This window comes from Ranitomeya imitator, chromosome 3 (assembly GCF_032444005.1).
Source record: "Ranitomeya imitator isolate aRanImi1 chromosome 3, aRanImi1.pri, whole genome shotgun sequence".
Taxonomy (NCBI): Eukaryota; Metazoa; Chordata; class Amphibia; order Anura; family Dendrobatidae; genus Ranitomeya; species Ranitomeya imitator.
In genome coordinates, this window is record NC_091284.1 from 489,233,418 (window position 1) to 489,260,290 (window position 26,873).

The window sequence follows — 26,873 nt, forward strand, 5'->3', positions numbered from 1 at the left end:
TGCACACGTTGCACACGCATACAATAAGCATCCCATCATTTAGAATGAATTCCGCATGTTTTGTGCACATGATGCGTTTTTTCCGCGAAAAAACGCATTGCGGCAAAAAACGCAGCATGTTCATTAATTTTCCGTTTTTTTTGCGGATTTCCCACTCCAAAATGCATTGGGAAGTGTCCGGAAAAAACCGCGGCAAAAACGAGTCAAAACCGCGGCAAAAACGCTTCAAAACCGCGGTAAAATCGCGGCAAAAACGCATGCGGTTTTCTTGCAGAAAATGTCTGGAATTCTCAGGAATTTTGTGCAAGAAATCCTGAACGTGTGCACATAGCCTTAGTAAACTCATTTACCAAACTTTGGCCGATATTTGCCGATTTTTAGGAAAAAAGTTTGGGAATTCGAAAATGAATCCGAATGTGCAACATTTTTTAAACGAGTTCACTTATCTCCACTCGAGACCAATTTTGGCTGGAATAGATTGCGGATACCATGTCAGATTAAGGCTGGTTTCACATTGGCGTTTTTTGGGGTGCGTTTTTGCGGTAAAAAATGCAAAAAACGCATGGTGAAAAAACGCATGTAAACGCGTGTAAACGCTGCGTTATTTTGACGCATGCGTTTTTGCATGTGGTGAAAAAAACGCGGCGTTTTTACGCGTTTACATGCGTTTTTACATGCATTTGCGTTTTTTAAACGCATGCTGAGAAATGTGTGACAGCTGCCAATCATCAAAATAATGTAAAAAACCGACTATAAACAGAAATAGTTAGGGTTAGGGGTAGGGGTAGGGATCATAACCCTAACCCTAAAGGGATCCTACCCCTAACCCTACCCCTAACCCTAAGGGATCCTAACCCTAACCCTATCCCTAACCCTACCCCTAAGGGATCCTAACCCTACCCCTAACCCTACCCCTACCCCTAACCCTAAGGGATCCTAACCCTACCCCTAACCATAAAGGGATTAGGGTTAGGGTTAGGATCCCTTAGGGTTAGGGGTAGGGTTAGGGGTAGGGTTAGGATCCCTTAGGGTTAGGGGTAGGGTTAGGGGTAGGGTTAGGATCCCTTAGGGTTAGGGGTAGGGTTAGGGGTAGGGTTAGGTTCCCTTTATCACCTTTATGTTGGTGGGTGGCATATCAGTGTGTTTTCTGGGTTTTTAATAAAAAAACGCATGCGTTTTTTACCGCAAAAAACGCATGCACCAAAACACGCATGCGTCCCCATTGACTCCAATGTATTTTTTGACCCCAAAAAACCGCATGAAAACGCATGCGTTTTTTTTTGGTCCAAAAAACGCATCTACAAATACTACAAGTAGCATTTCAGAAAATGAACGCATGCAGTAAAAAAACGCATGCGTCACAAAACGCGACCAAACGCGTACACAAAAAAACGCATGCGTTTTCAATGTTAAATATAGAAAAAAAAAACGCATGCGTTTTTTTGAAAAAAAAAAACCGCTGCAGACAAAAACGCAAGTGTGAAACCACCCTTAAAGAGCCCCTGATATGCAAAAATAGCATAAATCCCCACAAGTGACCGCATTTTGGAAACTACTCCTCATGAGGAATTCATCTTGGGTTGCAGTGAGCATTTTTAGCCCTAAGTCAGTTCACAGAATTGTATAACATTGACTGAGTCCATGGAAAATTATTTTTTTTCCATTAAAATGTTGCTTTGGCCCCAAGTTTAGGTACAATTTGTTATGCAATTTCTCTTGAGTGCACCAAAACCCCATATCTGGTCAAAACACTACTTTTGAGGCACAGTGCAAGACTCATAAAGGAAGACCGCCATATTGTAGTGCAGTTTTTGCTGGAATGGTTTGAGGGTGCCATATCACATTGGCAGAGCACCTGAGGTGCCAGAGGTCCATAAGTGACCTTATTTTACAAACTAAACCTTGCTATGAATTCAGCTATGGCTGCAGTGATCATATTGACACAACAGGTGTGTCACAGAATTTTATACCATTGGATGGTGAAGAAAAGAATTACATTTTTGCATCAAAAATTCTCTTTTAGGCAGAGATTTTACATTTTCTCATGGGGAAACGGGTAAAATCAGCACCACTATTTGTCACACAATTTCTGTTGAACGTGGCAATATCCCATACAGTACAGTACTTCTTAACCACACGCTGAGACTTGGAACAGAAGTAGCGCTATTTCACTCTTGGAGATCAAATTATCGTAGAATAGTTTGGGAACTCCATATACAGAGCTCCTAAGTGCCAGAAGAATCCCCCTCAAGTGACCCCATTTTGGAAATTATACCCCTCTACATATACCTATCTACAAGTTTAACTTCATATGTGTTTGCCAGAAACAAGCAGCAGTTAATGTTGCTGAGTGAAAATTGCAATTCTGACATTGTCATGCCCTTACATTGAAGTGTCCATACATTATGCCCAGCTCATGCTTCTGAAGACGTGTACGCCGTAAAGCGGGCTCCCATCGCTACAGAAATGCCAAATATGTGGACGCTAAATATGATTTATGCAGTGTTAAGCCGGAGTCACACATGCGAGAAACACGTCCGTGTCTCGCATGTGAAACCCAAGCTCTGGCGCCGGCACTTGGGAGCGGAGCGTGCAGCTCCATGTGTTCCTATGCGGCCGCACGCTCCGCTCTGGAGTGCCGGCGCCAGAGCTTTGGTTTCACATGCGAGACACGGAGGTGTTTCTCGCATGTGTGATCCCGGTCTTAGGCTCAGAAGGTGAGGGGCACTTGGATTTTAGAACGCAGAATTCGCTGTTTTTCTTTTGGGGGGCGAGGAGCCATAGATCTTTTCCAGAGCTTTTGTTCTACCAGTAACGTGGAAGCCCCCTATATTCCCATTGACAAATGATGTGAAGTGAGGATGTTACCTTTAGTAGCCATTCAAACTCATTTGTGTAAACTTCTGTGCATGTTATCAGGCCAAAATCATCAGGGTATGTGAACTTTTGATCAGGGTCATTTGTATGTTTTGGGTTGTCATTATGATTTAAAAAGAGAAAAGCTCAGTAGTTTGGCAATAAATGACTTCACCCAGTCACTAACCATGAGTAGAGAAAAAGTTTTGGTGTTATCATTCATATTCTCTGAAAAAAAACAAGAAAGCAAAAGTTCTGCCGGGGTATGTAAACTTTTGAGCACAACAGTATAAAAAAAGGATTGTTTTTGCATCGCTATATTCTGAGAGCTATAGCTTTTTTTTTAATTTTCTGATAAAGCTGTATAAGGCCGGTTTCACACGTCAGTGGCTCCGGTACGTGAGGTGACAGTTTCCTCACGTACCGGAGCCACTGACACACGTAGACACATTAAAATCAATGCATCTGTGCAGATGTCATTTATTTTTTGCGGACCGTGTCTCCGTGTGCCAAACACGGAGACATGTCAGTGTTGGTGGGAGCGCACGGATTACACGGACCCATTAAAGTTGTCCGTGTGCACTCCGTGTGCCGTGCAGGAGACAGCGTTACAGTAAGCGCTGTCCCCCCCACTGGTGCTGAAGCCGCCATTGATATCTTCTCTTCAGCAGCGTTTGCTGTAGAGAAGATATGAATATTCCTTTTTTTTAAAGTTTCTCGTGTTTAAAATAAATCTCCATGTCCCCACCCCCTGTGCGCCCGCCCGCTGTTCTTAAAATACTCACCCGGCTTGCTCCCTCGCTGGCGCTGCTTCCTGTCCTGGCCGCACCTTCTACTGTATAAGCGATCACGTGGGCCCGCCGATTACAGTCATGAATATGCGGCTCCACCTCCCATAGGGGTGGAACCGCATATTCATTACTGTAAATGAGCGGCCCCACGTGACCGCATACAGTAGAAGGTGCGGCCAGGACAGGAAGCAGCACCAGCCAGCGAGGGAGCCGGGTGAGTATTTTAAGAACAGCGGGGGGGGGGGGGGGAGGTCGGGGGTGCACAGGGGGTGTGTGTTGACAGGTTGGGACATGAAGCTTTATTTTAAACACGAGAAACTTAAAAAAAAAGGAATATTCATATCTTCTCTACAGCAAACGCTGCTGCAGGGAAGATATGAATGGCGGCTTCAGCACCAGATGCTGGTGCGTGTGGTACCCAGCACGGTGCGTGTGGTACCCAGTGGGCACACGGGCGGCACACGTGTGCCACAGAAACACACGGGCACACGGACACGGATTATTCTGGTACCGATTTTTCCGGTATCGGAATTATCTGGACGTGTGAGACTGCCCTAATGGCTTGTTTTTTTGTGGGATAAGATGACATTTTCAGCTATACCATTTTTATTTACATTTGACATTTACATTCAACTTTTTGATTGCGTTTTATTCCACTCTTTGTTCGGCGGTATGATTATAAAGCATTGTTTTTTACCACATTTTTTTAATGGTGTTCACTGAAGGGGTTAACTAGTGTTACAGCTTTAGGCCGGCGTCACGCTCAGCGTATAAAAATACGGTCCGTAATTTACGGCCGTAATACGCAGAAAAGTCCCCAAAATAGTGGTCCGTATCTCATCAGTAGGCAGGGTGTGTCAACGTATTTTGCGCATGGCATCCTCCGTATGTAATCCGTATGGCATCCGTACTGCGAGATTTTCTCGCAGGCTTGCAAAACCGACATACGAACATACAATGGATCCATGTGCTCCAAAAAACATATATACTGTCTATACTTTGCAACATTGTGTGTGTGTTTTAACCCTTCATTACCCCATATCCCACCGCTACACGGGAGTGGGAAGAGAGTGGCCAAGTGCTAGAATAGGCGCATCTTCCAGATGTGCCTTTTCTGGGGTGGCTGGGGGCAGATGTTTTTAGCCAGGGGAGGGGGGGCAATAACCATGGACCCTCTCCAGGCTATTAATATCTGCCCTCAGTCACTGGCCATTCTACTCTGGCGGACAAAATTGCGCGGGAGCCCACGCCAATTTTTTCCGCCATTTAACCCTTTAATTTAATAGCTAGACAGCCCAAATGTTGCACATACACACTACTAACATTAACATAGTAACATAGTTAGTAAGGCCGAAAAAAGACATTTGTCCATCCAGTTCAGCCTATATTCCATCATAATAAATCCCCAGATCTACGTCCTTCTACAGAACCTAACATTAGTAGTGTGGAATACGCAAAAAAATGGGGATATGACATGGTTTACTGTATGTAAACCATGTCTCATATCATGTCGGGTTTAGGAAGGAGATAGCAAAGCCGGCAATTGAATTACCGACTTTTAAGCTATCTCGCGCTGGATGAAATATTAATATATATACATATATGTGTCTCACTGACATATATATATATATATATATACCTATTCTATGTGTACACATTTATTCTACCTATTCTATTGTAACCTGTCAGTGTGATTTTACTGTACAACGCACTGAATTGCCGGCTTTTCTCTCTAACACCGCTGCGTATTTCTCGCAAGTCACACTGCTGGTCCGTGTGTAATCCGTATTTTTCTCGCCCCCATAGACTTTCATTGGCATATTTTTTGCGCAATACGGTGACAAACGCAGCATGCTGCGATTTTCTACAGCCGTAGAAGACCGTATAATACGGATCAGTAAAATACGGCTGATAGGAGCTGGGGTATAGAGAAGCATTGTACCGTATGCAATCCGTATTTTCAGCACCTCTCTTACGTCCGTAAAGCACGGTAGTGTGACGCCGGCTTTAGGCTGCTGTCACACTAGCAGTATTTGGTCAGTATTTTACATCAGTATTTATAATCCAAAACCAGGAGTGGGTGATCAATGCAGAAGTGGTGCATATGTTTCTATTATACTTTTCCTCTATTTGTTCCACTCCTGGTTTTGGCTTACAAATACTGATGTAAAATACTGACCAAATACTGCTAGTGTGACCGCAGCCTTATAGGTCGGGTGATTCCGGAAGTGGCATACCAAATATATGGACTTTACTTGTTTGTTTTTGTTTTTATATAAATATATGTATTTATTGGATTAATATTTTTCTAGTTTTTGTTCCTTATTTTGGGATTTTTTTTAACTTTTTTTTTTTACAATTTAAACTTTGTTTTCTTTCTTTTTTACATTGTCCTAGTATGGGGACGGACTAAACTGCATATTGGGATTATGGGATGATGGGATGATGGGCTGCAATACTAGACTCCACCACTAGATGGCAGCACATTTTACAAATGCAGCCCAGGAAATGATTTCTTGTAATATAGCAAGAAGGGAATTCACTGGAAATACATAAATGAATCAGAACATCCACAGGGCTGGATTAAAGTTTAATAATAGAACCAGGGAAAAAAGATTGTAACTATATGGGATTATGTGTAGAATATCGGGTTACACACGCCTGGTGATATATCTCATCAACAGCTCATAGGAATATGGGTATATCTATTGTTCTGTATGGGGATTATGGGTGAAATATCACAAATACACATGCTCAGGAACATACTTCATCTACTTCTGATAGGAATATGGGTATATCTATTGATCTGTATGGGGATTATAGGTGATATATCATGAATACACATGCCCAGTGTCATATTCGATCAATTCCTGGTAAGAACACGTATGTGTACAATTATTGTTTTATATGTTGATTATTGGTAAAATATGATGAAACATTTCATTAACTTCCGGTAAGAATATGGGTATATTTATTATTCTATATGGGGTTATGGTCAGAATGCTATGGAGATACAGATCCTGTAACCTATTTGCATCTGACAGGATTACATGTCCATTGACTTCTCCCACCCCTGGGAGATGTGAGCCCTGGCATCATAGGTCTTTGACCCAGTGTTCCCACCTCCTTTTTAGGCCGGCCATGTCATAGAGATGAGCAGTCTTGCACCATACTTCTTGCTTATATACCTATATTATTCTCAATACATTGTTCTTTATAGGATGTTGGATCTTTTGCAGGATTTTATTGGTTACTTAGGTTTGTTGACATCAATAACTTTTAACCCCTTAAGCCCCGAGGGTGGTTTGCACGTTAATGACCGGGCCAATTTTTACAATTCTGACCACTGTCCCTTTATGAGGTTATAACTCTGGAACGCTTCAACGGATCTTGGCGATTCTGACATTGTTTTCTCGTGACATATTGTACTTCATTTTAGTAGTAACATTTATTCGATATAACTTGCGTTTATTTGTGAAAAAAACGGAAATTTGGCGAAAATTTAGAAAGTTTCGCAATTTTCCAACTTTAAATTTTTATGCCCTTAAATCACAGAGATATCTCACGCAAAATACTTAATAAGTAACATTTCCCACATGTCTACTTTACATCAGCACAATTTTGGAACCAAAATTTTTTTTTGTTAGGGAGTTATAAGGGTTAAAAGTTGACCAGCAATTTCTCATTTTTACAACACCATTTTTTTTTAGGGACCACATCTCATTTGATGTCATTTTGAGGGGTCTATATGATAGAAAATACCCAAGTGTGAGACCATTCTAAAAACTGCACCCCTCAAGGTGCTCAAAACCACATTCAAGAAGTTTATTAACCCTTCAGGGGTTTCACAGGAATTTTTGGAATGTTTAAATAAGAATGAATATTTAACTTTTTTTCACACAAAATTTATTTCAGCTCCAATTTGTTTTATTTTACCAAGGGTAACAGGATAAAATGGATGCCAAACATTGTTGTACAATCTGTACTGAGTACGCTGATAGCCCATATGTGGGAGTAAACCACTGTTTGGGCGCATGGCAGAGCTCGGAAGGGAAGGAGCGCCATTTGACTTTTAAATGCAAAATTGACAGGAATTGAGATGGGACACCATGTTGCGTTTGGAGAGCCACTGATGTGCCTAAACATTGAAACCCCCCCACAAGTGACACCATTTTGGAAAGTAGACACCCTAAGGAACTTATCTAGATGTGTGGTGACCACTTTGACCCACCAATTGCTTCACAGAAGTTTATAATGCAGAGCCGTAAAAATAAAAAATCATATTTTTTCACAAAAATGATCTTTTCGCCCCCATTTTTTTATTTTCCCAAGAGTAAGAGAAGAAATTGGACCTCAAAAATTGTTGGCCAATTTGTCCTGAGTACGCTGATACCCCATATATGGGTGTAAACCATTGTTTGGGCGTATGGCAGAGCTCGGAAGGGAAGGAGCGCCATTTGACTTTTCAATGCAAAATTGACTGGAATTGAGATGGGACGCCATGTTGCGTTTGGAGAGCCCCTGATGTGCCTAAACATTGGAACCCCTCACAAGTGACACCATTTTGAAAAGTAGACCCCTTAAGGAACTTATCTAGATGTGTGGTGAGCACTTTGACCCAACAAGTGCTTCACAGAAGTTTATAATGCAGAGCCGTAAAAATAAAAAATCTTATTTTTTCACAAAAATGATCTTTTCGCCCCCAATTTTTTATTTTCCCAAGGGTAAGAGAAGAAATTAGACCACAAAAGTTGTTGTGCAATTTGTCCTGAGTGCGACGATACCCCATATGTGGGGGTAAACCACTTTTTGGGTGCATAGCAGAGCTCGGAAGGGAAGGAGCGCCATTTGACTTTTCAATGCAAAATTGACTGGAATTAAGTTGGGACGCCATGTTGGTTTGGAGAGCCCCTGATGTGCCTAAACATTAAAACCCCCCACAAGTGACACCATTTTGGAAACTAGACCCCATAAGGAACTTATCTAGATGTGTTTTGAGAGCTTTGAACCCCCAAATGTTTCACTACAGTTTATAACGCAGAGCCGTTAAAATAATTTTTTTTTTTTTCGCAAAAATTATTTTTTAGCCCCCAGTTTTGTATTTTCACAAGGGTAACATAATAAATTGGACCCCAAAAGTTGTTGTCCAATTTGTCCTGAGTACGCTGATACCCCATATGTGGGGGGGAACCACTGTTTGGGCGCATGGCAGAGCTCGGAAGGGAAGGAGCGCCATTTGGAATGCAGACTTAGATGGATTGGTCTGCAGGAGTCACGTTGCATTTGCAGAGCCCCTGATGTACCCAGACAGTACAAACCCCCCACAAGTGACCCCATATTAGAAACTAGACCTCCCAAGGAACTTATCTAGATGTGTTGTGAGAACTTTGAACCCCTAAGTGTTTCACTACAGTTTATAACGCAGAGCCGTGAAAATAAAAATTCTTTTTTTTTTTCACAAAAATGATTTTTTTAGCCCCCAGCTTTGTATTTTTACAAGGGTAACAGAATAAATTGGACCCCAAAAGTTGTTGTTCAATTTGTCCTGAGTACGCTGATACCCCGTATGTGGGGGGGAACCACTGTTTGGGCGCATGGCAGAGCTCGGAAGGGAAGGAGCGCCATTTGGAATGCAGACTTAGATGGATTGGTCTGCAGGCGTCACGTTGCATTTGCAGAGCCCCTGATGTACCCAAACAGTAGAAACCACCCACAAGTGACCCCATATTGAAACTAGACCTCCCATGGAACTTATCTAGATGTGTTGTGAAAACTTTGAACCCCCAAGTGTTTCACTACAGTTTACAACGCAGAGCCGTGAAAATAAAAAATCCTTTTTTTTCCCACAAAAATGATTTTTAGCCCCCCAAATTTTTATTTTCCCAAGGATAACAAGAGAACTTGGACCCAAAAAGTTGTTGTCCAATTTGTCTCGAGTACGATGATACCCCATATGTTGGGGTAAACCCCTGTTTGGGCGCACGGGAGAGCTCGGAAGTGAAGGAGCACTGTTTTACTTTTTCAATGCAGAATTGGCTGGAATTGAGATCGGACGCCATGTCGCGTTTGGAGAGCCCCTGATGTGCCGAAACAGTGGAAACCCCCCAATTATAACTGAAACCCTAATCCAAACGCACCCCTAACCCTAATCCCAACTGTAACCCTAACCACACACCTAACCCTGACACACCCCTAATTCTAATCCCAACCCTAATCCCAACCGTAAATGTAATACAAACCCTAACCCTAACCCTAGCCCTAACCCTAGCCCTAACCCTAACCCTAATGGGAAAATGGAAATAAATACATTTTTTTTAATTTTATTATTTTTCCCTAAGGCTAGGTTCACATTGCATTAGGGAAATCCGTTTAGCACTAGCGGATTGCGCTAACGCAATGTCTTTTTAGGTGTCGTGTTTAGTGGTCGCGTTAACGTCCCCGCTCTGGAAGATCGGGGATCGGACCTCGGGCGCGCCGCGGACGCTGCAAGCAGCGTCTGAGGCGCGCCACAAAAGAACGGCACCTTGCTAGCGCGAGCCGAAAATGGCACGCTCTAGCGATGCGCTACACCCGAAAATCACATTGCTGTCAATGGTTGTGCTAACGGACCCGTTGCACGGCGTTAATTGTGACATTTTCGCCGTGCAACGCTGTCCGTTAGCGTTAACCCATTAACGCAATGTGAACCTAGCCTAACTAAGGGGGTGATGAAGGGGGGTTTGATTTACTTTTATAGCGAGTTTTTTATATCGGATTTTTATGATTGGCAGCCGTCACACACTAAAAGACGCTTTTTATAGCAAAAAAGTTTTTGCGTCTCCACATTTTGAGACCTATAATTTTTCCATATTTTGGTCCACAGAGTCATGTGAGGTCTTGTTTTTTGCGGGACGAGTTGACGTTTTTATCGGTTACATTTTCGGACATGTGACAGTTTTTGATCGCTTTTTATTCCGATTTTTTGTGAGGCAGAATGACCAAAAACCAGCTATTCATGAATTTCTTTTGGGGGAGGCGTTTATACCGTTCCGCGTTTGGTAAAATTGATGAAGCAGTTTTATTCTTCGGGTCAGTACGATTACAGCGATACCTCATTTATATCATTTTTTTTATGTTTTGGCGCTTTTATACGATAAAAGCTATTTTATAGAAAAAATAATTATTTTGGCATCGCTTTATTCTCAGGACTATAACTTTTTTATTTTTTTGGTTATGATGCTATATGGCGGCTCGTTTTTTGCGGGACAAGATGACGTTTTCAGAGGTACCATGGTTATTTATATCCGTCTTTTTGATCGCGTGTTATTCCACTTTTTGTTCAGCGTTATGATAATAAAGCGTTGTTTTTTGGCTCGTTTTTTTTTTTTTTTTCTTACGGTGTTCACTGAAGGGGTTAACTAGTGGGCCAGTTTTATAGGTCGGGTCGTTACGGACGCGGCGATACTAAATATGTGTACTTTTATTGTTTTTTTTGTTTTTTTTTATGTAAAGAAATGTATTTATGGGAATAATATTTTTTTTTTTCTGCTTTATTTAGGAATTTTTTTTTAATTTTTTTTTACAAGTGTGGAAATTTTTTTTTTTACTTTTTCACTTTGTCCCAGGGGGGGACATCACAGATCACCGATCTGACAGTGTGCACAGCACTCTGTTAGATCGGTGATCTGACATACAGCCGGGCAGGATTAGAGCTGCAGCTGCAGCCTGATCCTGACCCGGAAGTGCTCCCTGCAGGACCCGGATGCAGCCCGGCGGCCATTTTGGATCCGGGGACTGCAGGGAGAAGACGCTCGGTACACGGTGAGCACATCACCGTGTACCGATCGTCTCAGGGAAGCCCGCAGGGAGCCCCCTCCCTGCGCGATGCTTCCCTGCACCGCCGGCACACCGCGATCATCTTTGATCGCGGTGTGCCGGGGGTTAATGTGCCGGGAGCGGTCCGTGACCGCTCCTGGCACATAGTGCCGGATGTCAGCTGCGATAGGCAGCTGACACCCGGCCGCGATCGGCCGCGCTCCCCCCGTGAGCGCGGCCGATCGCATATGACGTACTATCCCGTCCATGGGAATTAAGTCCCAGGTCACCTGGACGGGATAGTACGTCATATGGGATTAAGGGGTTAATGGAGATATATAGAATTTTTTTTTAAATAACTTTTAATAAAATAATAGGTTTTATCTTAACAAAAATATTTGGAAATGGAACATGTATTTTAGTGTATACTGGTCTCTAGGTTAATACGAAGGCCATCATAACAAATCCAACAAAATAGCTTTCATGGAACAATAAATGATCCTGCTTACGTTCACATGTCTGATATAGGACTCGGTATTGCTTCTTCGTCAGTAGGCAAGGCATAATTGAATCTTATGTGCCTGTTTTCCATCCAGGTTCACTTGAATGGGAATGGAAACCTTCATACTGTTCCCCGCTATACAGGGCAGATTTTTTTTTTTTTTTTGTGTGGCTGTGGGAAAAAGATGAGGGTAACAAATACAGTCATGGCCAAAAGTTTTGAGAATGACACCAAAATTATATTTTCACATGATCTGCTGGCCTCTGGTTTTTATTAGTGTTTGTCTGATGTTTATATCACATACAGAAATATAATTGCAATCATATTATGAGTACCAATAGGTTATATTGACAGTTAGAATGAGTTAATGCAGCAAGTCAATATTTGCAGTGTTGACCCTTCTTCTTCAAGACCTCTGCAATTCTCCCTGGCATGCTCTCAATCAACTTCTGGACCAAATCCTGACTGATAGCAGACCATTCTTGCATAATCAATGCTTGCATTTTGCCAGAATTTGTTGGTTATTGTTTGTCCACCCGTCTCTTGATGATTGACCACAAGTTCTCAATGGGATTTAGATCTGGGGAGTTTCCAGGCCATGAACCCAAAATCTCTGTTTTGTTCCATGAGCCATTTAGTTATCACCTTTGCTTTATGGCAAGGTGCTCCATCATGCTGGAAAAGGCATTGTTGGGAGCCAAACTGCTCTTGGACGGTTGGGAGAAGTTGCTCTTGGAGGACATTCTGGTACCATTCTTTATTCATGGCTGTGTTTTTAGGCCGATTCCCTTGGCTGAGAAGCAACCCCACACATGAATGGTTTCAGGATGCTTTACAGTTGGCATGAGACAAGACTGGTGGTATTGCTCACCTCTTCTTCTCCGAATAAGCTGTTTTCCAGATGTCCCAAACAATCGAAAAGGGGATTCATCAGAGAAAATGACTTTGCCCCAGTCCTCAGCAGTCCACTCCCTGTACCTTTTGCAGAATATCAGTCGGTCCCTGATGTTTTTTCTGGAGAGAAGTGGCTTCTTTGCTGCCCTCCTTGAAACCAGGCCTTGCTCAAAGAGTCTCCGCAGTCTCACAGTGCGTGCAGAAGCACTCACACCAGCCTGCTGCCATCCCTGAGCAAGCTCGGCACTGCTGGTAGTCCGATCCCGCAGCTGAAACAGTTTTAAGATACGGTCCTGGCGCTTGCTGGTCTTTCTTGGGCGCCCTGGAGCCTTTTTGACAACAATGGAAGGTCTCTCCTTGAAGTTCTTGATGATGCGATAGATTGTTGACTGAGGTGCAATCTTTGTAGCTGCGATACTCTTCCCTGTTAGGCCATTTTTGTGCAGTGCAATGATGGCTGCACGTGTTTCTTTAGAGATAACCATGGTTAACTGAAGAGAAACAATGATACCAAGCACCAGCCTCCTTTTAAAGTGTCCAGTGATGTCATTCTTACTTAAAGGGACACTGTCACCTGAATTTGGAGGGAACTATCTTCAGCCATGGAGGCGGGGTTTTGGGGTGTTTGATTCACCCTTTCCTTACCCACTGGCTGCATGCTGGCTGCAATATTGGATTGAAGTTCATTCTCTGTCCTCCATAGTACACGCCTGCACAAAGCAAGATTGCCTTGTGCAGGCGTGTACTAAGGAGGACACAGCATGAACTTCAATCCAATATTGCAGCCAGCATGCAGCCAGCGGGTAAGGAAAGGGTGAATCAAACACCCAAAACCCCCGCCTCCATGGCTGAAGATTGTTCCCTCCAAATTCAGGTGACAGTGTCCCTTTAATCATGACTGATTGATCGCCAGCCCTGTCCTCATCAACACCCACACCTGTGTTAATGGATCAAGCACTAAAACGATGTTAGCTGCTCCTTTTAAGGCAGGACTGCAATGATGTTGAAATGTGTTTTGGGGGTTAAAGTTCATTTTCTGGGCAAATATTGACTTTGCAAGTACAGTAATTGCTGTTAAGCTGATCACTCTTTGACATTCAGGAGTATATGCAAATTGCCATTACAAAAATGAAGCAGTAAACTTTGGAAAAATTACTATTTGTCTCATTCTCAATACTTTTGGCCATGACTGTACAGCACTTTGCCAGCCAATTTACTGCTTTATCCAAGCATCCAGGCAGCTGCCCAGGGCTCCCCTTTTAGGCTACTTTCACACTAGCGTTAACTGCAAACCGTCACAAAAACGTATTTTTCACGAAAAAACTGATGCATCTAAAAACTGCAAAACGTATGCAACGCATACAGCATTTCGACGGATACGTCGCAAATCCGATAACCGGTTGCGTTGAAATGCTGGATGCGTTGCATGCGTTGCATACGTTTTTACCATCCGTTGCATCCGTTTTTACGACGGATCCGTTGTTAAAATGGGAGGCACCAAAATTTGATTGGCTACTGGAAACTAAGGGAAATCTATATAATAACTGTATTTACAGGCCATCTTTGAGGGTTTTAGTTTAGTGGCAAGGATGGATGGTGTAATTGGGAGGATTTCGAGTTTGGTTACTGAAGTTATATTTGAGACGAATCGCCTGGATATCATAGTGCGGGAGAAGGAGGCGGCAGCAGAAAGACGGAGGATGCAACGGAGAGTGCGACGATTCTGGATACATCCAATCAATGAGCTGCGGATGACCAGGGGTGTCCAGTCCACTCTCTATCTGGAGTTGCGGTGCAACCCACAGAAATTCTACAATTATGTACGGATGAGAATGGAACATTTCGATTATTTGGTTGGAAAACTAGAGGAGGTCATCCAAAGGCAGGACACAAGGATGAGGCTTGCCATCACACCGGCAGAGCGGCTCCTGGTGACACTGCGGTAAGCATCTTTTTTTTATGTGATTGCTCATATTGAATGTTATTACATGCTGCAGAGAAAACTGCGCTGACACATTGCGCAGCATTTTCTGCAGCATGCAATTTTATGGTTTGTTTGAGGCCATTCCACTGGTTTTTTTATTCTTGTGTCATTGCTCATATTGAATGTTATTACATGCTGCAGAAAAAAATGCGCTGACACATTGCGCAGCATTTTCTGCAGCATGCAATTTTATGGTTTGTTTGAGGCCATTCCACTGGTTTTTTTATTCTTGTGTCATTGCTCATATTGAATGTTATTACATGCTGCAGAAAAAACTGCACTGACACATTGCGCAGCATTTTCTGCAGCATGTAATTTTTTGGTATGTTTGAGGCCATTCCACTGTTTTTTTTATTCTTGTGTCATTGCTCATATTGAATGTTATTACATGCTGCAGAAAAAACTGCGCTGACACATTGCGCAGCATTTTCTGCAGCATGTAATTTTATGGTTTGTTTGAGGTCATTCCACTGGTTTTTTTTTTTGGTTGATGGTCTGTGCAATTTTTTTTTTTTTAACATTTTTTTTTTCTTTTTTTTTCTGCAGCTTCCTAGCTACGGGTGAGTCTTTGACTTCACTCCATTTCCAATTCAGGCTTGGGATTTCCACTATTGGCGGAATTGTGAAGGACACATGTCGTGCGATTTGGGACACTTTACAGCCGGAGTATATCCCACAACCAACAATGGAAATCTGGTTGAGAAGTTCCGAACAATTTGAGAGAATTTGCAATTTCCCAAATTGTGTTGGTGCCGTGGACGGCAAACACATAAGGATTGCTAAACCGGCAGGAACAGGATCAGAGTACTATAACTATAAAAAATACTTCTCCATTGTACTCATGGCTATTGCTGACGACAACTGCCGATTCCTTGCTGTGGACATAGGAGCGTATGGCCGGTCCAACGACTCACAAGTGTTTAAAAACTCTCCGATGGGTCGCTGCCTGTATGGAGATACATACAATTTCCCGCCAGCAAGACCGCTCCCAGGAACAAATGAACCAGCCATGCCATATGTGTGTGTAGGTGATGAAGCCTTTCAACTGTCGCCGCACCTACTGAAACCATACAGCAGCCGTGAATTACACCGTACCAAGCGGGTATTTAATTACCGTCTTACCAGAGCAAGAAGAGTGGTAGAGTGCTCTTTCGGTATATTCACGGCAAAGTGGAGAGTTCTGCTGACGGCAATAAAACTGGAAACAAAAACTGTAGACGATGTTGTCAAGGCATGTGTGGTGCTCCATAATTTTGTTATTTCAAAGGAGCCTGTTACCTTGGATGACGAAGAATTGGAGACATCCTTGTGGGATTACCGCAGTGCCTCTGTTCGCTCCACCAGTTCTGTTACAATGATGAGGGACCAGTTTGCGGATTATTTTTTGTCACCTGTTGGGCGGATTCCATGGCAAGACATCATTGTGTGACATGTTTTTCTTGGCTTTTGTTGTTTGTCAAAATTGTTTTTGTAGCAACCCCAAAAAAAAAACAAAAAAAAAAACACAAAGTGTGGTTTGCTTGCTAATATAAAACCATTTTGTTATACCTTGAAAACGTCTGGTGTTTCTTTTCACTTAACCTTTAATATTTACCTTAATGAATCAACACACACACAGTAGATTGTAAACCAGAAATATTTTTATTTCAAAAAAATAATTTTTTTTGGTAATTTTCCCAAAAATTTTTTTTTTTTTGGCAAAAAAGAATTTTTGAGTAACAAGGAAATTACAGTTTCACAGGTCTTGGTAGTGTCGGGTGGAGTAACTATGGGAGGAGGGGCTGGAAGTTTGGACCACGTCGGTAGGTGGGATTGGGGAAACCCTACCTGTTTGGTCTGCAGTGGAAGGGGGTAAAAAGCAGGAGGCTGACCAGAGGGGGGTTGTGTTGGGGTAGGTGGAAAACTTCCTGGGGAAGGAAAGCTGGGCAAAGACGAAGAAAACACGGGTGAATACATTTGGGTTGTGGGCCGGGTTGGGTATTGGTACTGATGTGGATATTGGGACTGATGTGGATATTGGGACTGGCGGTGATATTGTGGGGCATGGTGTTGAAATTGGGACTGGGATGTGTGGGGAGGTGTGGGGGTAGATTGTGGTTCATTGATGACCTTCAGAAGAGCGTTATGGCAGCTATTCATTACCCGCATCTGCTGATCAAAAGAAAGCTTTTCCATGCTCCTGAGCATGGACTGAAAAAAAAAGATTTGCTGGAGCTTGACTTACATCTAAATGCAGCCTATCCAAGCGACTGCTGATTTCATGGTGGTTTTCACTCATGCGCAATTGCACCATGCTGAAACCAGCAGTCACTTGTTCTCCCAAAATTTTAAATGAATTTTGGAAGCCTGCATTTAGATGCAAGAACTCAGGAGCATAGCTCCTTTCCTGACCCCTCTGACGCTGCCGCCACGAACCTAACGGTGGTGTAGAGGTGGCAGGGTCCAAGGGGTGGGGTAAAGGGAACGCTATCTGTTGACCATTGACCATCAGATGCGAATAAGGAAGGCTGCGCTCCACTGGTAGAGGTGGATGAAGTGGAGGGGACAGAGGGGTGAGAGGTGTGGGGCCTACCGACGTGGTCCCCGGTGGCGGACTCAGGAGGGATCGCTTCAGAGGGCGCAGAGGTAGATGCAGGCGCACGGTGGCTGGAGAAGGTGCTGTGAAAGAAAAAAAAAAAATTAATATATTGATATGAAAAAGCCCGGACTGAAAGAAAAGTTTTGTGATTAGACAGGTTCTTACTGTGATGTTGAATACTTACACGCTACTCAGCATGGTTTGCCTCAGGAAGGAGAGGGCAGGGCCGTATCTGTACCTCCTCTTCTTCCTTCCTGCTGAGCCACTCCGGGCCTGCATCTCCTCGTTAAATTCTCTTTTAAAACGATCCCTCAGTGACCGCCACCGCTTCCTAACCTTGCTACCTGTGAAGACAGGAATGAAGAAAAAAAAAAAAAGGTAAATACAATACATTACATTCAGCTCTAAACATCACTGAAAAGTGAATACTTACATAGTTTGCTCTGCTGCTGTGGAAGAAGGTCCTCCCACCTTGGAAAGATGTTCCGGCATACTTCCAACCAGAGCCGACGGGTGACACTGGTATCAGCATGCCTGCGGTCAGCCATGTTCCACAGCGGCTCCCGCTCTCGGACCTCCTCGATGAGGGCTTCAATCTCTATGTCAGAGTCTTCTGCGGGAGCACGCTGTGAAGCCTGTGAGAAAAAAAAAAATATAAGCAAAAAATAAAAATTAGTACACTGAAACAAAAAAATGACCAATCGACCCTCTCCCCCCCCCCAAAAAAAAAGCAACTTACTGATGGCCGACCGCGGCGATGAGTCCGCCGACTCTGGGAGTGCCTGGGAGAACCTTCATGGTGTTCAGCAGCAGCAGGAGACTGAAATAAAGGATAAAAAAAAATTAGCTTGAATGTATGTATATGTTTTCTTGGTTCCGTTGTATCTGAAAATCTGTTTCATGTATGGTGCTGGTGTATGGTGTGAAGCAAGTGATTCACAACTACTTACACTTGGTTCCTCCTCCACTTGTATATCTCCACCCGTCTCGGTCCCTTCTGACAGCTCCTCATCGGATTCTGTTTCCTGTGTAAACATAATAAATGCATGTAGTGAATAAAATTTATGAAAATTTAAAAAAAAAAAAAATTTGGGTTATTTACCGTATATACTCGAGTATAAGCCGACCCGAGTATAAGCCGACCCCCCTAATTTTGCCACAAAAAACTGGGAAAACTTATTGACTCGAGTATAAGCCTAGGGTGGAAATGCAGCATTTACCGGTGAATTTCAAAAATAAAAATAGATCATTATTTCCCCATAGCTGTGCCATATAGTGCTCTGCACCGTTCATATTTCCCCATAGGTGTGAACCATATAGTGCTCTGCACCGTTCATTGTGCCCCATAGATGTGCCATATACGGTGCTCTGCACCGTTCACTGTGCCCCATAGCTGTGCCATATACGGTGCTCTGCACCGTTCACTGTGCCCCATAGCTGTGCTGTGCCATATACGGTGCTCTGCACCGTTCACTGTGCCCCATAGCTGTGCCATATACGGTGCTCTGCACCGTTCACTGTGCCCCATAGCTGTGCTGTGCCATATACAGTGCTCTGCACCGTTCACTGTGCCCCATACATAGCTGTGCTGTGCCATATACAGTGCTCTGCACCGTTCACTGTGCCCCATACATAGCTGTGCTGTGCCATATACGGTGCTCTGCACCGTTCACTGTGCCCCATAGCTGTGCTGTGCCATATACGGTGCTCTGCACCGTTCACTGTGCCCCATACATAGCTGTGCTGTGCCATATACGGTGCTCTGCACCGTTCACTGTGCCCCATAGCTGTGCTGTGCCATATACGGTGCTCTGCACCGTTCACTGTGCCCCATAGCTGTGCTGTGCCATATACGGTGCTCTGCACCGTTCACTGTGCCCCATAGATGTGCCATATACGGTGCTCTGCACCGTTCACTGTGCCCCATAGCTGTGCTGTGCCATATACGGTGCTCTGCACCGTTCACTGTGCCCCATAGCTGTGCTGTGCCATATACGGTGCTCTGCACCGTTCACTGTGCCCCATAGCTGTGCTGTGCCATATACGGTGCTCTGCACCGTTCACTGTGCCCCATAGATGTTCCACATAAATTTGTGCCGCCGCTGCCGCAATAAAGAAAAAAAAACACATACTCACCTCCCTTGATTGCAGCTCCCGGCGTCTCGTTCCGGCGCCTCCATCTTCCCGGCGTCTCTGCTCTGACTGATCAGGCAGAGGGCGCCGCGCACACTGTATGCGTCATCGCGCCCTCTGCCTGATCAGTCAGAGAGCGCAGACGCCGGGAAGATGGAGGCGCCGGCCGGGAAGATGGATCGGCGCCCGGTGGCTGGAACGAGGACAGGTGAATATGCTATACTCACCTAGTCCTGGCGATCCTCGCGCTGTCCCCTCCTGTCTTCGGTGCCGCAGCTTCTTTCTCTATCAGCGGTCACCGGCACCGCTGATTAGAGAAATGAATAAGCGGCTCCGCCCCTATGGGAGGTGGAGCCGCTTATTCATTTCTGTAATGAGCGGTCCCACCTGACCGCTGAAGAGAGGAAGAAACTGCAGCGCCGAAGCCCGTGGGACGGCAGGGACAGCGCGAGGATCGCTGGGACTAGGTAAGTATACCTCAGCGCCCTCACCCCCTCACCCGCCGACCCCACCGCTACCGTGACTCGAGTATAAGCCGAGGGGGGCACTTTCAGCCCAAAAATTTGGGCTGAAAATCTCGGCTTATACTCGAGTATATACGGTACTTACCGATACACGCTGTTGCTGTGGAGGAGGGCTGCCAGAAGAGGACATTGTGTTCCGGTAACCTGTGGACCTGGTGGCTGTGGACCTGGTGCCTGTGGACCTGGTGGCTGTGGACCTGGTGGCTGTGGACCTGGTGGGTCTGTAAGTTAAAAGACACTTGCAATCTGCTCTACACATTGAAGTAGCAGATTTGGGGTCTTCAAAACTTACTTTCAATAATTTGACGATGTGGTCCTGGTGGCTGTGGTCCTGGTGGCTTTGTCCTGGTGCCTGTGGACCTGGTGGCTGTGGACCTGGTGGGTCTGTAAGTTAAAAACACTTGCAATCTGCTCTACACATTGAAGTAGCAGATTTGGGGTCTTCAAAACTTACTTTCAATAATTTGACGATGCGGTCCTGGTGGCTGTGGTCCTGGTGGCTTTGTCCTGGTGCCTGTGGACCTGGTGGCTGTGGACCTGGTGGGTCTGTAAGTTAAAAACACTTGCAATCTGCTCTACATATTGAAGTAGCAGATTTGGGGTCTTCAAAACTTACTTTCAATAATTTGACGATGCGGTCCTGGTGACTGTGGTCCTGGTGGCTTTGTCCTGGTGCCTGTGGACCTGGTGGCTGTGGACCTGGTGGGTCTGTAAGTTAAAAACACTTGCAATCTGCTCTACACATTGAAGTAGCAGATTTGGGGTCTTCAAAACTTACTTTCAATTATTTGACGATGCGGTCCTGGTGGCTGTGGTCCTGGTGGCTTTGTCCTGGTGCCTGTGGACCTGGTGGCTGTGGACCTGGTGCCTGTGGTCCCTACACTATCTGCAATATAATAAGTATAATGGATTTATAGTTAGACCACCCCAGAACTAGGTAATGTTCAGCAATAAACACCCTGTTAAATTGTGTAAAATAGGTGAGCACCCAAACCCAAAAACAGGTGCACGTTATACCATTCTTTTCCATGTCCCCCCCCAAAAAAAAGTAAAAATGTGAGACACCTTTAAAAATATTTTTAAGTTTAACTAAAAAAAAAAAAAAATTACCTCCCCCAAAAAACCTTTTAAAGGATAACCTTTAGTAAAAAATGAACCCTCAACCAACTCTGTATTGCATGTGTAACCATTGGTACATACACCTGTTTTAAATTTACCCTTATGAAATTATACTACGGACAATTTTTTAATAAACATTTTATTAATAATTTTTTTTTTTTAAAATCACAATGGAGCAGAAATGCTCTTTATTTTAAATACACGTACATCAACTGCGAATGGTTTCAACAGTAAATTAATAAAATTAAAACTTTTTTTTAAAAAAAGCACTCACACATTCTAACCAAAAGCTGCAGACCACTAGGCTTTGCAATAATACGAGGGGCGATCCAAAAGTAATGATAATCGGTTATTTCTATTGCACACAGAAATTAAAATAAAATGTTTTCTTCTCTCTTAGGTACCCATTAGTCCGGGAAAAAAAAATCACTTAAATAGACCACGATTCCCGGGAGCTACATTCATTTGAATATGAACTGCCGAGGAGTGAACATCAAAATGGAAAAAAACGAGCTCAGAGCTGTCATCAAATACCTCTGCTTGAAAAAAATGACTACCAAAGACATACACAGCGACTTGGTGGAAACATTGGGGGACTCTTCTCCTCCATATTCCACAGTTGCATGCTGGGCCAAGGAATTTAAGCTGGGAAGAACATCGACGGAAGATGAACATCGTGAAGGACACCCATCCACGTCCCTCAATGAAGAAAACGTGAAAAAAGTTGAAGAAGTTGTATTGGCAGATCGAAGAGTGACTATCAGGCATGTAGCTGAGGTCACAGGGATCTCATATGGCAGTATTCAAAGAATCCTTGCAAAAGAATTGCATATGAGAAAGGTCTCCGCGCGTTGGGTGCCAAAAATTTTAACCGACGAGTAAAAGAAGAAACGAGTTGACATTTCAATAGCAAATCTCGAAAAGTTCCAAGCAGACAAGGAAAATTTTTTGTCACGTTTTTTGACCATGGACAAGACCTGGATCCACCACTTTGATCCCGAAACTAAACAACAATCGATGACGTGGAAACGAGCCGACGCCGAAGAAATTCAAAGTGTCAAGCTCAGCAGGGAAGGTTATGGCGTCCGTTTTTTGGGACGCTGAAGGAATTATTATGGTGGACTATTTGGAGAAGGGAGCCACTATTACGGGCTCCTACTACGCAGAACAAATAAGAAGATTGTGGGAGGCTATCAAGGAGAAAAGGCGCAGCAAACTGCGGGCTGGAGTGATGTTTCACCAAGAAAACGCGCCGGCTCACAAAGCTGCAGTTGCCATGGCTACCATTCAAGAAGCGGGCTTTGAACTGGAACCCCCCCCCCTATTGGCTAGATCTAGCCCCCAGTGACTTCTTTCTCTTTCCTCGGCTCAAGGAACACCTCCGGGGCAAGAAATTTGATGACAATAGCGACGTGATAACCGCTGTTGGGGATTTTTTTGAGGGTCAAGATCAAGAATTTTTTTCTAAGGGAATTCTAAGTTTAGAAAAGAGATGGACTAAATGTATAGACTTGATAGGAGACTATGTAAAAAAAATAAAAACATTTTTTGACTATATCCATTGTGTTTAGTATTGATTAGCATTACTTTTGGATCGCCCCTCGTACATCCAATTAAAAAAAAAAAAACCCACATGCTGCACAAACCACTATACTAAAGGTACCGTCACACTGAACGATATCGCTAGCGATCCGTGACATTGCAGCGTCCTGGCTAGCGATATAATTCAGTTTGACACACAGCAGCGATCAGAATCCTGCTGTGATGTCGTTGGTCACTGCAGAAAGTCCAGCACTTTATTTCGTCACTGGACTTCCTGCAGACATCGCTGAATCGCCGTGTGTGACGCCAATTCAGCGACGTGTTCGCTGGTAACTAGGGTAAACATCGGGTTACTAAGCGCAGGGCCACGCTTAGTAACCCGATGTTTACCCTGGTTACCAGTGTAAAAGAAAAAAAAAAAAAAAAACCTTCATGCTTACCTTACGCTGTCTGTCCTCGGCGCTGTGCTTTCCTGCACTCACTGTGAGCACAGCGGCCGGAAAGCAGAGCGTTGACTTCACCGCTCTGCTTTCCGGCCGCTGTGCTCACAGCCAGAGCAGAGAAGCAGAGCGCCGGGGACAGACAGCGGAAGGTAAGTATGAAGCGTTTGTTTTTTTTACATTTAGGATGGTAACCATGGTAAACATCGGGTTACTAAGCGCGGCCCTGCGCTTAGTAACCCGATGTTTACCCTGGTTACCCGGGGACTTCGGGATCGTTGGTCGCTGGAGAGCTGTCTGTGTGACAGCTCTCCAGCGACCAAACAGCAACGCTGCAGCGATCCGGATCGTTGTCGGTATCGCTGCAGCATCACTCAGTGTGACGGTACCTTTAGTAAATACATCAAAAATCAACATTAACCAATATGGCATTGACAAATGCACATGCAACCAACAAGACGCACACAAACATACCTGCAAGCAGAGTCATAACGCAAGCATAACACATGAACAGGCGTAATATTGACAAAGGCATAATAAGGTGCAGGCACATGAACACATACATACTAAAGCACACAGCAGTACAAAAATACACACACACACACACACACACACGGCCATCAGTCCTCCAGCTGGAGCTTGATGTCTTCACAGTGGCAGGCCTCAGGGTGGATCTGGACTGTAGCAGGGCACTGGCTGTTGAAAACGACGGCAGGCCTCAGGTTGGATTCAGGTTTTAAAAGCTCTTGCTGTAGTCAGTACGGCATACACAAATGCGCACACACACACACACACACACACACACACAAAAATGGCAATATACTCACACTGTTGGAGTGTGTCTGGTCCTTGCTGCCAGGCTGGGGTCTTGGTGTCAGGCTGGGGTCTTGGTGTCAGGCTGGGGTCTTGGTGTCCGGCTGGGGTCTTGCTGCCAGGCTGGGGTCTTGGTGTCCAGCTGGGGTCTTGCTGCCAGGCTGGGGTCTTGGTGTCCGGCTGGGCTCTTGGTGTCCGGCTGGGCTCTTGGTGTCCAGGCTGGGCTCTTGGTTTCTGGCTGGGCTCTTGGTGTCCGGCTGGCTGGAGGCTTCTTCTTGTCTCTGGGTCTTGCTGGCATATGTGGGGGTTGAAGGCCCAGACCAGGTTTATATAGATTTGAGGATGTCTGGCCATTTAGATAAAAAATCCTGTTTCTGAGCATGCTCAATAGAAAAAAACGTATTGCAGCGCTGCATTACGTCTCGTCGCTCATAGACTTTCATTCTAGCAAAAGACGCATGCCGACGGATGCGCCGAGACACGTTTTATTGTCGGAGCCAAAAAACGTTACAATCTACGTTTTTCCAGACGACGTGTCGCCTCTTTTCGACGCATCCGTCGAAAGATGTATACCGACGAATGCCAATTCGTCGCAATGCGTCGCCAATACAAGTCTATGGGGAAAAAACGCATGCAGCAAAATATTTTGCTGCATGCGTTTTTCGGCAAAACGACGCATTTTAACGTATTGCAGTTAACGCTAGTGTGAAAGTAGCCTTAGACACAAAAAATGGACAAAAGCGGACAGTAGAACATAAAAGAGAGGTAGGATGACACAAAAGGAGGATACTCAGAGGGACAGAAGGATACAAGAGGGACCGGAAGACCCAAAGCGGGACAGCAGGATACAAAGGGGGGCATTTTATTCAGTTGTTTGAGTTATCCCAGTTTTTCACAAATCCAAGCACCCTCTGCTCCCGTTTAGCTTGGATAAAAGAGACTCTACTGGATATTTTTATCAGGTAAAGGATAAATATGGGAGTTGGGATTTGTAGCCATTTTATCCAAATCATAATCCGCATATAAATGAATATTGATAATAATCAATAATATAATCATCCACATCTGATGATCATATCACATTACATTTTATGTGAAATTAGTGGGGTAAGGTGTTTGTTGGTTGACAGCACACGCTATGCACGATTGAGCAGCTAAGTATTAAATTTCACAAGGAAAACACAGGCTATTTTCAACTCGACGCTTTAAAGAGGACCTGTCATCACATTCAATGCCACCAAGCCGCAGCTATGGTGGCATAGTTGACAGGTCCAGCTGTGTGGAGAGACCTTTGTCCACCTCCCTGGGTGCCTCCTCATTGAAATACTAAACTTTATTGCCTCCTTGGCGCGCGTAACGGGAATCAAGAAGTGGTCCTGTTGGTGTTTTGGAGTGTGAACCAATCAGTGCTTGAGCCCTGCGCTGTGCCGCGTCATCAGTCGCTGGGCAGTAAAAAAATTCCTGCCCAGCAACTGATGACGCAGTGCATTGTAGATAGCGCAGATTTGTTCACACTCCATCGGACCGATACAGACACTTCATGCTTCCAGTGGTGCCCATCGAGAGGAATAAAGTGTAATATTTTAGTGCGGAGGCACCAGGGAGGCGGATAGAGGGCTGTCCACACTGCTGGACCTGTCAGCTATGCCACCATAGCTGCGGCTTGGTGGCATTGAATGTGATGACAGGTCAGCTTTAAGCCTTTTTTTCAGTACTGAAGATAAGCAGTTAAAAGTCTCTTAAATCAGCCTTTATTTACTTATTTCAGCAACCTTGACGTCCAACCATATTATTATGGGAAATTCATCAAATGTGGGACTGGGCATGACTATTTGGGATAAATATATATGTTCTTAAAATAATGATAAAATATGTTCCTGGGCATGTGTATTTGTGATATTTCACCCATAATCCCCATATAGAACAATAGATATACCCATATTCCTATCAGAAGTAGATGAAGTATGTTCCTGGGCATCTGTATTTGTGATATTTCACCCATAATCCCCATACAGAACAATAGATATACCCATATTCCTATCAGAAGTAGATGAAGTATGTTCCTGAGCATGTGTATTTGTGATATTTCACCCATAATCCCCATACAGATCAATAGATATAACCATATTCCTATCAGAAGTAGATGAAGTATGTTCCTGGGCATGTGTATTTGTGATATTTCACCCATAATCCCCATACAGAACAATAATTATACCAATATTCCTATCAGAAGTAGATGAAATATGTTCCTGGGCATGTGTATTTGTGATATTTCACCCATAATCCCCATACAGAACAATAATTATACCCATATTCCTATCAGAAGTAGATGAAGTATGTTCCTGGGCATGTGTATTTGTGATATTTCACCCATAATCCCCATACAGAACAATAATTATATCCATATTCCTATCAGAAGTAGATGAAATATGTTCCTGAGCATGTGTATTTGTGATATTTCACCCATAATCCCCATACAGAACAATAATTATACCCATATTCCTATCAGAAGTAGATGAAATATGTTCCTGGGCATGTGTATTTGTGATATTTCACCCATAATCTCCATACAGATCAATAGATATACCCATATTCCTATCAGAAGTAGATGAAGTATGTTCCTGGGCATGTGTATTTGTGATATTTCACCCATAATCCCCATACAGAAAAATAGATATACCCATATTCCTATCAGAAGTAGATGAAGTATGTTCCTGGGCATGTGTATTTGTGATATTTCACCAATAATCCCCATACAGAACAATAGATATACCCATATTCCTATCACAAGTAGATGAAGTATGTTCCTGGGCATGTGTATTTGTGATATTTCACCCATAATCCCCATACAGAACAATAATTATACCCATATTCCTATCAGAAGTAGATGAAATATGTTCCTG

General features: G+C 43.9%; 1 long non-coding RNA gene across 1 annotated transcript; it reads right to left on the reverse strand.

Moving 5' to 3' along the window:
• Positions 1–17,690: 17,690 nt before the first annotated feature.
• On the reverse strand, positions 17,691–18,257 carry LOC138672173 (uncharacterized). Its single transcript, XR_011319622.1, has 3 exons — positions 18,139–18,257; positions 17,833–18,034; positions 17,691–17,743 (listed from the first exon to the last, which is right to left on the reverse strand). It is a non-coding gene; the product is annotated as an uncharacterized lncRNA (long non-coding RNA).
• Positions 18,258–26,873: the final 8,616 nt, after the last annotated feature.